Raw genomic sequence first — 12,123 nt, 5'->3', positions numbered from 1 at the left:
ATCTCCTCGTCTCTTAATGAACATGAGCGTCCCTCCTTCCTAGCCACTGACGTGTGCCTGCATCTGTCCCTGTTTACAGAACGGTGACTCACACCGATAGGCCATCGGAGAGCGGAAAGACATTTCAGAAGGAGTCCAGGTCTTGGAAACAAATCTGTGCTGCTCCCCAGTTTTCTTGGTAACCCCAAGGCCCAGGTGGGGACCAGCAGGCTGAGGAGGGGTAGTCCGGGCCATCGGGCCACAGCAGGTCACTCTCACCGCGCTGAAACGGGGAGGCAAGGGGGCCCAGAGCCGGCGCTGGCACCTGGGCCTGGCCTGTCACATTCACCCCAAGGGCCCTCTCGACAGGTAGGGTGGGAAAGGCGGGTCCGAGACGGTGGCCAGCGTGCCCACACCCTCCCTGCTGTGCCCTGTAGCACAGCTTTCCGGAGAATTGGCCGCTTGTGTTTAGAAGGTCCGAGGCTTCTCGGCCGCAGGAGCGATTTCGCAGGAGACAGGAGTGAGGCGTTCGAGTGCGTGCCCCCTCCACTGACCGCCGGGGGCGACGGGGCCCCACCGCGGCCTCCCGCTCCTTCCTCCTTCGGCCCAAGGAAGCTCCTTGGAAGGAACTTGTCATTTCCTTCACAGCCCCAAAGATACGTTCCTATTTCTACTTCGCTCTCCACATGGTTTGCCCCCAAAACTGAATCTATCAAGTAACCAGCCCACCGAGTGCACCAAGCTGGGTGCTGGGGACGGGCACGATGTGTGTCCCCGGCCTCATTCCCCGGGGCACTCCTAAGAAGCCTGCCCCTGACCCACTAGGCTTTCCGGATCGGACCGAAGACAGCTTGCGAACCCCACTCACACCCTTCACAGGCCCCTGGGTCCGGAAGGTGGGAGACAGCGGCCTTCCAGGAGCCCACGGGAGACCCTTGCAGATAACTGAGGCCTACAGACCCAGACTTCGACAGGACCACGGCCTGCCCCAGGGAGGTAGAGACCTTTCTGCACTCGCTAGGGACTCTGTGGTCTCTAACCCGTGCCCCGGGGCGCCGAACCCTCAGGAACACCAACACTGTCCTTCACGTTCGCAGCCACCTCCCAGGCTCCCGAGGCTGCAGGGTGCTTTGTCCTCCCTGAGCCCTAATCATTGCATCTCTGCTGTGGGTGGGGCTTTGACCGTCACTCCCTACACCTTCCAAGCTCTGCCTTCCCAGGTCTAGGCAAGGCAGGTGCCATTCCTCATTTATTAAACACCTTCCACACACGGGCACACCTGCATCTTGAGTCCACAGGGAAGAGGCCGCAGTTCCTGCTGTCAGGAAATTCAAGTCTCGTGCGGACAGCAGAAGGCAGTGAGAGCAAGCCCTGAAGGTGATGGGGCCGCGATGCAGAAAGCGACCTCGGGGCACAGGCTGGGGACTGCACTTGTGGGGATGCGATGGAGGGCTGGGACATCCCCTAGAACTGTGACTAGAACAGGAGTGAGCAGAGCCTTCCTCGGTGTGGGACATGTCTGCCATGTGTTCAGATCACTGAGGAGCCTTTGATCCCCGTCACCTGCCCTGACTTCCCTGGAGGGAACATTCCAGGCGGAGTTGTCTAGAGTGAGTAAGGCTTTGACACCGACCGCAGAGGACCTCTCTGACCCAGTTCTGCCCTCCTCCGAAGGTGGTTCTCTGATCTGTTCATTGCCATCATCAACCTTCTGTGTCCCACAAAAGCACCCAAGTCCAGAGGCACTACTGCCAGCCCAAAGCAGGTACTGGGCCCTCCCCCAGCCCTCTGGTCCTTTCACCTGGGCCCTAACCCCTTGGGTTAGGGGCCTACCAAAGGCCGGCCATTCCTGGAGAGGAAATCGCTGGTCATGTGCGTGCCAGCTGCAGTGGCCTGGACTTTGTCCCAGCCAGCTGGTTGTCAAGCGAATGTGCAGAGTCAGCTCCCTGCAAGGTGAGCTTCACAGGGGTCAGAGATTGGGAAAGAGCTTGAGGGTGGGGAGAAGTGGGGCCCTGCTGCACAGGGAAAGGGCTTGAGGGCCGGTGACAGAGCCAGCGTGGCCAGCAGCAACCTCATGCCTGAGTGAGGCCAAGACGACAATACCAGAAAGAAACTCTCCCTGCCCCGCCCACACCCCCGCCACTCAAACATCTCACGGATCCAGAAGGGGAACACATGGGTCTTGTTCGCCTTTGGCCAGAGCTGAGAGGTCCTAGCAAAGGGGCTGTGTACTGGGCGGGGACCTGTCAGGAAGGCCCTGTGTAGCCCTGGGAGTCAGGCTCCTCCTACACAGCGCCAGAGCACAGCCATCTTTAAGTGGTGGTGGCAGCACTCAGTGGACCACCACTGCCTCCCCTGCCCACCCCCACCTGACTGCTGCCCGGCCACCGAGGGCCATCAGTCTTAGCACTGGGCTCCCTGCCAGCCCTGCACACCTTTCTGTTCTCTCTGTTCCTCAAGCAGGAAACCCACCTTCTCTCGAGCTCACCAGGCCTGGCCGTACCTGCCTTTGCTCCTGCTCTTTCACCCGTGCACAGAGTCCCCTCTGTTCAGCTCTTGACCAGCTTTGAACATAATCATACCTTCCGCGGATACAGGATCTATGTCTATCCCATCTCTCTGCCTGAGATAAAAGGCCCCAGGAACTTCTCTCTTGCTTGTGGCCTTGGGCACCATGAGGGCAAGGAGGAAGGTCTTCTGACCAAGCACCAGTCTTCTGCCTCCCCAGCCTCCTCCCTCTTCTCTTGCCAGTAGCCCCCAGTCTCACTGGGGGACCCCTCCTCCACTCTCCATCCATGAAGCCTTGGAGTCAGCCCTCACCTCCAAGGGAAAAGAGCGAGGCCAGGCCTAAGCCAATGGGTGCATGGCCCCCCTCGGGTGCTAGTGATTGGTTGGGGGTGGGCACATGACCTGATTACCATCATTAAGGCCCAAGGAGACCTTCGCTGGGAAGGCTGGGAAGGATGCTCCCTCCTCCCCCATCTCTGAGGCTGCAAAGGTGTGAGTCCTGGAGCTGTTGCCGCCATTTTGTCACTGCGAGGAGGAATGGAAGGAAGCCAGCAGGGGAAGTCCTGACTGAGGGCCGAAGAGAGAAGAAACAAAGCCTGGGAGGGCATCAGCCCTGCACCTGCACCTGAAGCCACCTCCTTCCAATCTCTGGGCCATCCGCTTCTGTGAGCCAGTGGGAGCCGGGGCTCAGCCAGTGCTGCTGAAGTCAAGGTCACAGGGAGGGAGGCCCTGGCAGGGCTCCCAGGGAGGGGCCAGGCACAGGGCCCTGAGCCTGTGGGGTCGTGAGGCCAGCTGAGGGGTTACACTAGGGTCAAAGGCTCTTAGAGACATCTCTGCTGGCGGGCTGCCTGCACTGGAGGGCCTCAGCCTGGGCCCCCCCACCCCCAGCCCAGCCCCTCCTCCATCTCCTTTCCTCTCCCGAGCTCTGCTGGCTGTGTCCCAACTCAGGAACACAGCGCGTGAAGCCAGGCGGCACTTTTCCCCAGTTTTGAAAAATCACCAAATACAGTAAAACATCCAGAAACGAAAACTAAGGCCCCAAGGAGCCAGGCACCCGTTAGCTCCTGACAGCCAGCCAGGATTTAGAAATCCTCAAGTTTCTTGCTTTGTTGACAAACTTTCCCAGCAGAAAACTTTCCAAGTAGGTAGAAGTGTGTTCTGGGCAGAGCAAATGGGCCCCAGAGGAGAGGAATCGCTGGTCTCCTCCTTTCTCCCCCGCTGTGTCCCCATCCCATTCCCTGCCCACTACAGGGCCTCGTTCCTGCTGCCCCTGCAGATGTGGAAAAAGCGACAAGACACTGGTTGGCAGGACAACCATGTATCCCATCTATCCCACCCGATCCCCCATCTGCCCATTGCTTCATTCATTCATTGAAACAAAAAACAACAAAAGATAAGTTGTGCACCCAGCACTGTGCCAGGGAATGGGGATAAAATAGCAGAATACCTGCAAAGCCTTCCCTAGTGGAGCCTACATTTTTTTGGAGACAAGACGTTAATAAATTAAATCCTATGAAAAGTATAAATTTACACCCGATGTCATGATCAGGAAGGTGAGGCCCACGGTCTGGTGAGAGCTTTGGGCCAGGCACATGACCTGAGGGCTCCACCAGGGAGCAGCCTTTGAGCCCAGCCTGCAGGATGAGGAGGAAGGCGCTGGGGAAAGAGGTGAGGGGTGGGAGGGAGACAGCACTGCCAGGGGCTGCAGCCAGATCCCAGGCGCAAATGCTGGGGAAATGGGAGAGGCCTGCAGAGCAGAGCCGCCCCAAAGGTGCTGGCCTCAGCCCGAGAGCAGCACGGAGCCACTGAGGAGTATTACATTAAATTGGTGTTTTGAAAACCCCACTCTGACTGAAACATGGACACCAGATTGGAGAGGACCCAAGTGGATGCAGAGAAACCAGACAGGAGGCTTTTCCCTTTAGCTATTGCCACACAGCCACTGAGCTCCATGTTACAAGGCCGGGGCTTGACTGGGCCCACTAGGTGATTCCTGGCATGGTCTCTCGGACTGCTGCAATTAGACAGTGGCTGAGGTGGAAGTCAGTTGATAGTTGGAGTGTTCACGGCCAACAGGTATGAGCTGTGAAGCCTCTGGAAGGCACTAATAGGAGAACCATCACAGCTGGACAGCTAGGATTTTGGAGCCGGTCTATACCGTCTCCTGGAGACAACCACTCTCCTTTTGAGAAACAGCCTCTAGCTTTGTTGTTGGGCTTTGGTAAAGACTGAAAACCTAACCATGGGCTGTCAGGCGACCACGTGGTCTGAGCTTCCTAAAACAATGTATTGTTTGACCCACCTAGTCATAAGCTGGATGTGCCATCAAGTGGAAGTGGCAGACAAGAGATGGAGCTCAGGCAGTGGGAGGGGACAGCAAGTCCATTTTCAAATACCATATACTACTTCATGGGTTGTACCAAGCACCTTATAATAGCAAAATAATCCCAACTCCTGCCTCCTATCTCTTATATCACTACTGTCATTCATTTCACTTATACATAAGCATACTTAAGTATATATGTTTCTGTGGATATATATACACATATATGAATACATAATTGAATATGTTGTTGCTATTATTATTTTGAACACTGTTATCTGTTAGATCAATTCAGAATTTTAAAAAATAACAGTTTCTGTTTTATCTTCACTCATTCCTCCTTCAGTGCTCTCTTTCTTTATATAGATCCGAGTTTCTGACTTGTATGTTTTTCTTTCTCTTTGAAGAACTTCTTTCAATATTTCTTACAAGGCACATGTACTGACAATAAATTCCCTCAATTTTTGTTTGTCTGAGAAAGTCTGTATTTCTTCAGTTTTGAGGAATAATTTTGCAGGGTACAGAATTCCAGGTTGTTTATTTTTTCTCTCTCAGGATGTTAAATATTTCACTTCACACTCTTCTTCTTTGCATGGTTTCTGAGGAGAAGGCAGTTGTTATCCTTCTCTTTGCTCCCTGTAGGTAAGGTGGCTTTTTCCTCTGGCTTTTTTCAATAGTTTTGTTTTGTTTTTGTTTGTTTGTTTGTTTGGAACAGAGTCTCACTCTGTCACCAGGCTGCAGTGCAGTGATACAATCTCAGCTCACTGCCACCTTCACCTCCTGGGTTCAAGCGATTCTCCTGTCTCCGCCTCCCAAGTAGCTGGGATTACAGGTGCCCACCATTACGTCCAGCTAATTTTTGTGTTTTTAGTAGTGATGAGGTTTTGCCATGTTGGCCAGGCTGGTCTCGAACTCCTGACCTCAAGTGATATATCCACCTTGGCCTCTGATCAAACTGCCTTGGCCTCCAGTAGTGTTTTATTTATATTTGATTTTTCTAGTTTGAATATGCTGTGCCTGGGTGGGTTATTTTTTTAGCATTTATTCTGCTTGGTGTTCACAGAGCTTCCTGGATCTATGGTTTGGTGCCTGATATTAATTTGGTGAAAATCTCTGTCATCTGTTGTCGTTGTTGATTTATTTAAAAGGTGGTGTCTGGCTATGTTGCTCAGGCTGGAACCTTCCACAGGCGTGATCAGCAAGGGAATTTTGACCTGTTCCATTTCTGACCTGAGCCAATTCACCCCTCCTTAGGCAACCTGGTGGTCCCCCATTCCCCAGAAGTCACCATACTAATGCCAAACTTAGTGCAGACACCCAGGCGGCATAGTGCACTGCAGCCCAGAACTCCTGTACCAACTCAAGCTCTCATCCTGCCTCAGCCTCCTGAGTAGCTGGGACTACAGGTGTGTGCCACCACATCGATTTATTTATTTTTTGAGACACGGTCTCACTCTGTCACCCAGGCTGAAGTGCAGTGGTGCAGTCATGGCTCACTGCAGACTTGACCTCCCAGGCTTACATGATCCTTTCACCTCACCCCACTGAATAGATGGGACCAGAGGTGTGCACCATGCCCAGCTAATTTTTTCATTTTTCTGTAGAGATGGGGTCTCCCTATGTTGCTCAGGCTATGATTGTTTTAAATATTTTTTCTGTTTCTTTCTCTTTGTTTCTATTCTCTTTCTTGCATCCCCATTATGTGTATGTTATTTATTTATTTATTTATTTATTTATTTATTTATTTATTTATTTACTTATTTTTCCTGTAGTTGTTGCACAGTCCTTGAATAGTCCATTTCACTTTTTCAGTCTCTTTCTTCTTCGCTTTTCTGTCCTGGAAGTTTCTATTGACATATCCTCAAGGTTAGAGAGTCTTTCTTCAACCATGTCTGGTATACTCATGGGCCTATCAAAGGCATTTTTCATCACTATAACAGTGTTGCTGATCTCTAGTGGATTTCCATCTCTCTGCTTAACAGGTTCTTGCATGCTGTCTACTTGATTCATTAGAGCCCTTAGCATATGAGTTGTAGTTGTTTTAAATTCCCAGTCTGATAAGTGTAACACTCCTGCCATATCTGAGTCTGGGTCTGATGCTTGCTCTTTTTCTTCAAACTTTGTGTTTTGCCTTTTAGTATGACTTGTAATTTTTTCTTGATATCAGACATGATGTACTGGGTAAGAGGAACTGCAGTTAGTAGGCCCTTTAATAATGTCGTAGTAAGGTGGCAAAGGGCAGAAGAGTAATCACAGTCCTATGATTAAGGCTCAGCCTTTTAGTGATCCCCTGTCTCTGAAATGTTAACTTCACAAGTTCTTCTTGGTTTTCCCCTTTTGGATGGAACAGGACAGCTAGAACTCTGTATATACCTAAAAAAACAAATAAATATTGAACTTTAGCCAATGTATGCATGTTGAAATGTTTGAGGGGGGCAGGGAAAGTGTACTGATGTCTATAACTCACTTTGAAAGTCATCAAAAGACAAGATGGATTGATAGATAGATGGAAGGATAGATAGACATGTGATAAAGCAACTACAGTAAAATATAAATTTTAAGGTCTAGGTGGTGAGTATACAGGTTTTCATTGTACTTTTCTTTTTCAACTCTTTTGTGTGTTTGAAAATTTCATAATACAATGTTCAAAAAGTTAGCCCTACAGCCTAGGGAAATAGGTCAGGGTCAGTAGGATGAAATTTAATGCCAGTGAAGGGCAAGTGGTCTCTTCAGATGCAGATGCTGTTTTGCTTAGGTGAAGAATGAGAAAGTCATTTTCTGCCAGCTGTTCATGTACATAAGGAATGGGCTGCACTCAAATGATGTGCTTCTGTAAGAGACGCTGAATTCATAGACGTTTCCATCATCTCTGGACAAGGAATTGGGCATACTATCCTACTCCAGACCATTCACATCTTCTTAAGGTGAGATATCCCAGTTTCTACGACACTTTGGCAAACGAGTCGTATGAGTCAGGATGGGGGCTGAGTTTTGCTGCAATAACAAAAGACTCCCAAATCTCAGTGTCATCTCCCTCACATTCCACATCCAATGTGAGTTGGCTGTGGCTCGATCCATGTTGTTTTAACTCTGGGACACAAGCTGACAGAGTCTGGTTTTTATTTAGAGCATTCCATCTAGTAGCAGAGGGAAAAGAGACATGACAAACACAGGCTGGCTTTTACAGAAGCCTTGTAAGGGGTCTATGATGCTCCTACCCCCATAGCGTTGGCCAAAACAGTTCTCATGGCAAGGCCATAGTTCAGCTACATGCAAACACCCCATCCTCCAGCAGGAAGAGGCACAGCTGATGATGACCAAGTCATTGAATCTACCCCAAGGAGATTATCAGAATGATCTGAGGTCTAAGAAAGACAAGGGAACTAGGGGAGAGGTGGCAGAGGAATGACACGCTGGTTTTATTCAAACATTTTAGAAAATGCAGGATAAGATGTGCTCTGCACAGCTCCAGGGGCAAGCGGAGGACATTTCTACCAGCTAGGAGTCACAGGCTTCTGGTTGTCACGGGAAGCACATTCTGACAGGAAGGACTACCCAGCCATAGAGAACACCGAGGGCACGTTGTTACCTGGGCTGCTCAATGTGCGCAGGACAGTGGTGACACTTGAAGACAGTGTTGCCCTCCACTCTCCCCCTCCCCATAAAGTACTGGGCCCAGCCGCCCACACAGCAGTGAGCTCCCTGTCCCTGAAAAAATGTAAGCAGACCCTGGGTGCTCCTGGACAGAGGGCTGTGGATGGAGTCCCTGCATCGCAGGGTGAAGCAAGACCACAGCAAGCCAGAGGAGGGTGTGTCTAGCCCAGGGTACACGCAGGACAGAGCACCTGAGAGGGAGGCTGTGCTCCTTCTTGCTAACATGTGCCCCTCTCAAACTGCCAGGACAACAAAATCACATAATAAGGTTGCTAAGATCTACAGAAAGAATCTTCTATCCATGAAATTGTGAAGAAGGAAAAAGAAATTTGTGCCAGTTTTGCTGTCGCACCTCAAAAGGGCAAAGTTAAGGCTACAGTGTGTGAGAAGTGCTTGGGTAGGGTGGAAAAAGCATGAGATTTGTGAGTGGAAGATGTCAACAGAAACGTATTCTGATTGACAGCAACCGTGTAGCACCAGATTAGCTTCATCTGGATTAACTTTGATCACTGGCAGGTATGTGTAGGAAAAGACATGGCTAATGTAGGGTTTGGCACTATGGCAGTCTCATGCATCCAGTGGGGGTCTTTGAAGACATCCCCCAAGGATACTCTATCCAAAGGAAATAATTCCTCATGTACTCATTTTTAAACGACCTTTCTCACTCTGAATAATTATCTTGATCTAGATCCATGCTGCATCAACAATGTGTCCCTTTTTATTGCTGAGAAGCCTTCCCTAGTGTGGCCACACAGTGTTTACACATTCACCTGTTATTGGAAAACCAGGTGGTTTCCAGTTTGGAGACTTTACAAAAGGCCTGCTGGGAACATTTCTGTATACATCTTTGCATGAGCATATTTTTTTATTTCTCATGTAATTACTATCAAACAAAAATATAAATCTGGATTCTGTAAAAAGAGAATTTATTAAAAAGGATTGTTGTGGGGTGTGGGGGGGACTATTACAGTAGGGAAACGGTCTGACGATATGATCCTCAAGTGTCTCCGAGGTTAGGCAAAGGGCTGATCTTGTATAGGGAGGTGTCAACGTGGCTACAGAGAACTATTATGGGAAAGTGGGCTGAGCAAGAGGGTCACCATCGAGTAGGTTGTACCCTGCGGACAGCCTGTTCTCAGGAGGGACCCTCAGGAGGGCTGTGGGTTGGCAGAGGCTGCGGTTGGGCCAAAGCTCGGGGGCTTGGAGGAGAGAATCTGAACCAAAGTTTAGTCACAGGTATTTTGTTCTTATTGATCTGTGGGGACAAGCAGTCCAGTTAATCATTTATGATGCCAAGACTGGGAATTTAGAGGGTCTGTGTCTGGCCTGGTCATAGATAAACAAGGGAGCATCTGGGAGGCTCATCCAAGTTATATGGGAAGTCACTGGCTCTCTCCAGTAGGGTGTTTTCTGGAACAAAAGAGTGGAGGGACTCCTTAACCTTCACTATTTCTAGGAGCAAAGGGCTAAGATAAAATTCAGTACTGTCAAGAGTCAGGATTGAAATGGCTAAATCATACGGTAGGTGTATGTTTAACTCTCTTCATACACTGCCAAATGGTTTTCGATCCTGGTGGTACTATTTTATAATCCCATTAGCAGTGTACAGGAATCCCAGGTCCTCCACATTCTTGCCAATACTTTTTATAATCAGTCTTCTTTGTCCATTCTCGTAGGTATAGGTGTGAGAAGGTGTCACATTGTGCTGTAGTTGCATGTCCTTAATGATTAATGATGTTGAGCATCTTTCCACGTCCTAATTTTCTATCTGTGTTATCTTCTTTGGTGAACTGTCTGTTCAAATATTTTGTCCATTTAAAAAACTGAATTGTTGGATTTTATCGATTGATTTTTAAGTGTTCTTTCTATATTCTGGATACAAGTCTTTTATCAAATACAGCCTTTGCACATATTTTCTTCCAGGCTGCACCTTAGCTTTTCAGAAAGCCTTTGGGAGCCATGGCTTAGTGAAACGCTTGTGCCAGGTTCTCCTCAGCACATCCCCCTGATCACAGCCACCCCCATAGGTTCCATTTCTTTCTTTCTTTCTTTCTTTCTTTCTTTCTTTCTTTCTTTTTTTGAGACGGAGTCTCGGTCTGTCGCCCAGGCTGGAGTGCAGTGGCATGATCTGGGCTCACTGCAAGCTCCACCTCCCGGGTTTACAGCATTCTCCTGCCTCAGCCTCCCGAGTAGCTGGGACTACAGGCGCCCGCCACCTCGCCCGGCTAATTTTTTGTATTTTTTAGTAGAGACGGGGTTTCACCGCGTTAGCCAGGATGGTCTCGATCTCCTGATCTCGTGATCTGCCCGTCTCGGCCTCCCAAAGTGCTGGGATTACAGGCTTGAGCCACCGCGCCCGGCCCTTTTTTTTTTTATTTTTAGTAGAGACGGGGTCTCACCGTGTTAGCCAGGATGGTCTCTATCTCCTGACCTCGTCATCTGCCCGCCTCGGCCTCCCAAAGTGCTGGGATTACAGGCGTGAGCCACCGCGCCCAGACATAGGTTCCATTTCTGTATCTGTGGTTACCTTCTGCAAGCTAGGCTGAAGTCCCAAGCTCCAGACCCATGGCTCCGACTGCCCACCGTTCAATGCCCTTTGGACGTCCCATGCAAATTGGAGCTCACCATCCTCTCCCCAGACCTGCTGCTCCTCCAGAAGCCCTGTCTCCATGAACAGCCCTGCACCTACCGGGCTAGAGACCCAGGAGTCGGCCTCGTACCTCCTTCCTTCTCACTTCCACCTCCTGTCATCCAAAGCTGTCAGTTCTTCCTCCTGAACATCTCTAGACACTCACCTTCTCCGCCACCCACCACAGCACCATTGTTCTCACCTGCACCACCCACCCAGACACCTTTCCTTAGACGGGTGGCCAGAGAAAAATTTCTCCAATAGAAGTCGGGCCATGGCACGCCAGTGAGGACCTTCCAGCGGTCTCCTGTGCACTTACACAAGGTCCAGACTCCTTCGTGCGGCAAGTCAAGCTCTTGACGATCCGGTCCTTGAGTAATGTGGGGGCCTCTTGCCCAGAGCCCCTCACATTCTTCAAAGACGGCAGCTGAAGAGCTGAGCTGTGGCTGTCTGTGGAGTTCAGCCGCCGCTCCCTGCACGCCCGCCCCCTGCAGGGGACGGGGCCCCGTTTCCCCACTTCCCCACCTGCGCCCAGCGGTGCTGCTGAGTGGCTGCGAAACGCCGGGCTTTGGGGTCAGGAACACCAGCTCCACTGCTCACCGCCTGTCACTCTGGAAAAACAGCTCTGGCGCCAGGCTCCCCGTAGGTAAAACGGGGGCAGTCATCCCTCCCCTCCTCAACCACACCCGTCAGAATAAGAAGCCACAAATCATTCTCTGCCACCCAGCAACTGCCTCGGTCTCCTCCACCACTTTCCCCACCGATGGGAAGACGGGAACGGCGTCAGGCCCAGAACAGGGACAGACTGGATGAGGCCAGCGAAGAGCACAGGGACAAACGTTCGGGCAGCGCCCACTCTCGGGCTCGGGCAAGTACAGAGTCGCTCCGAGAGCCACCGTCTCCAGAAGATGCGGCAGGCGCCGGGCTGTGCCTGGAGCCGGAACACCCCGGAGCCGCCCGCCCCGCAACGGGCCCGCGCTTCTGGGATTGGCGCCCTGCTGGAGGCCACTGCCTGTGACGTCATCGGACG

Source organism: Rhinopithecus roxellana, chromosome 17 (genome assembly GCF_007565055.1).
Source record: "Rhinopithecus roxellana isolate Shanxi Qingling chromosome 17, ASM756505v1, whole genome shotgun sequence".
NCBI classification, from domain to species: domain Eukaryota; kingdom Metazoa; phylum Chordata; class Mammalia; order Primates; family Cercopithecidae; genus Rhinopithecus; species Rhinopithecus roxellana.
This window is presented reverse-complemented; position numbering follows the sequence as displayed.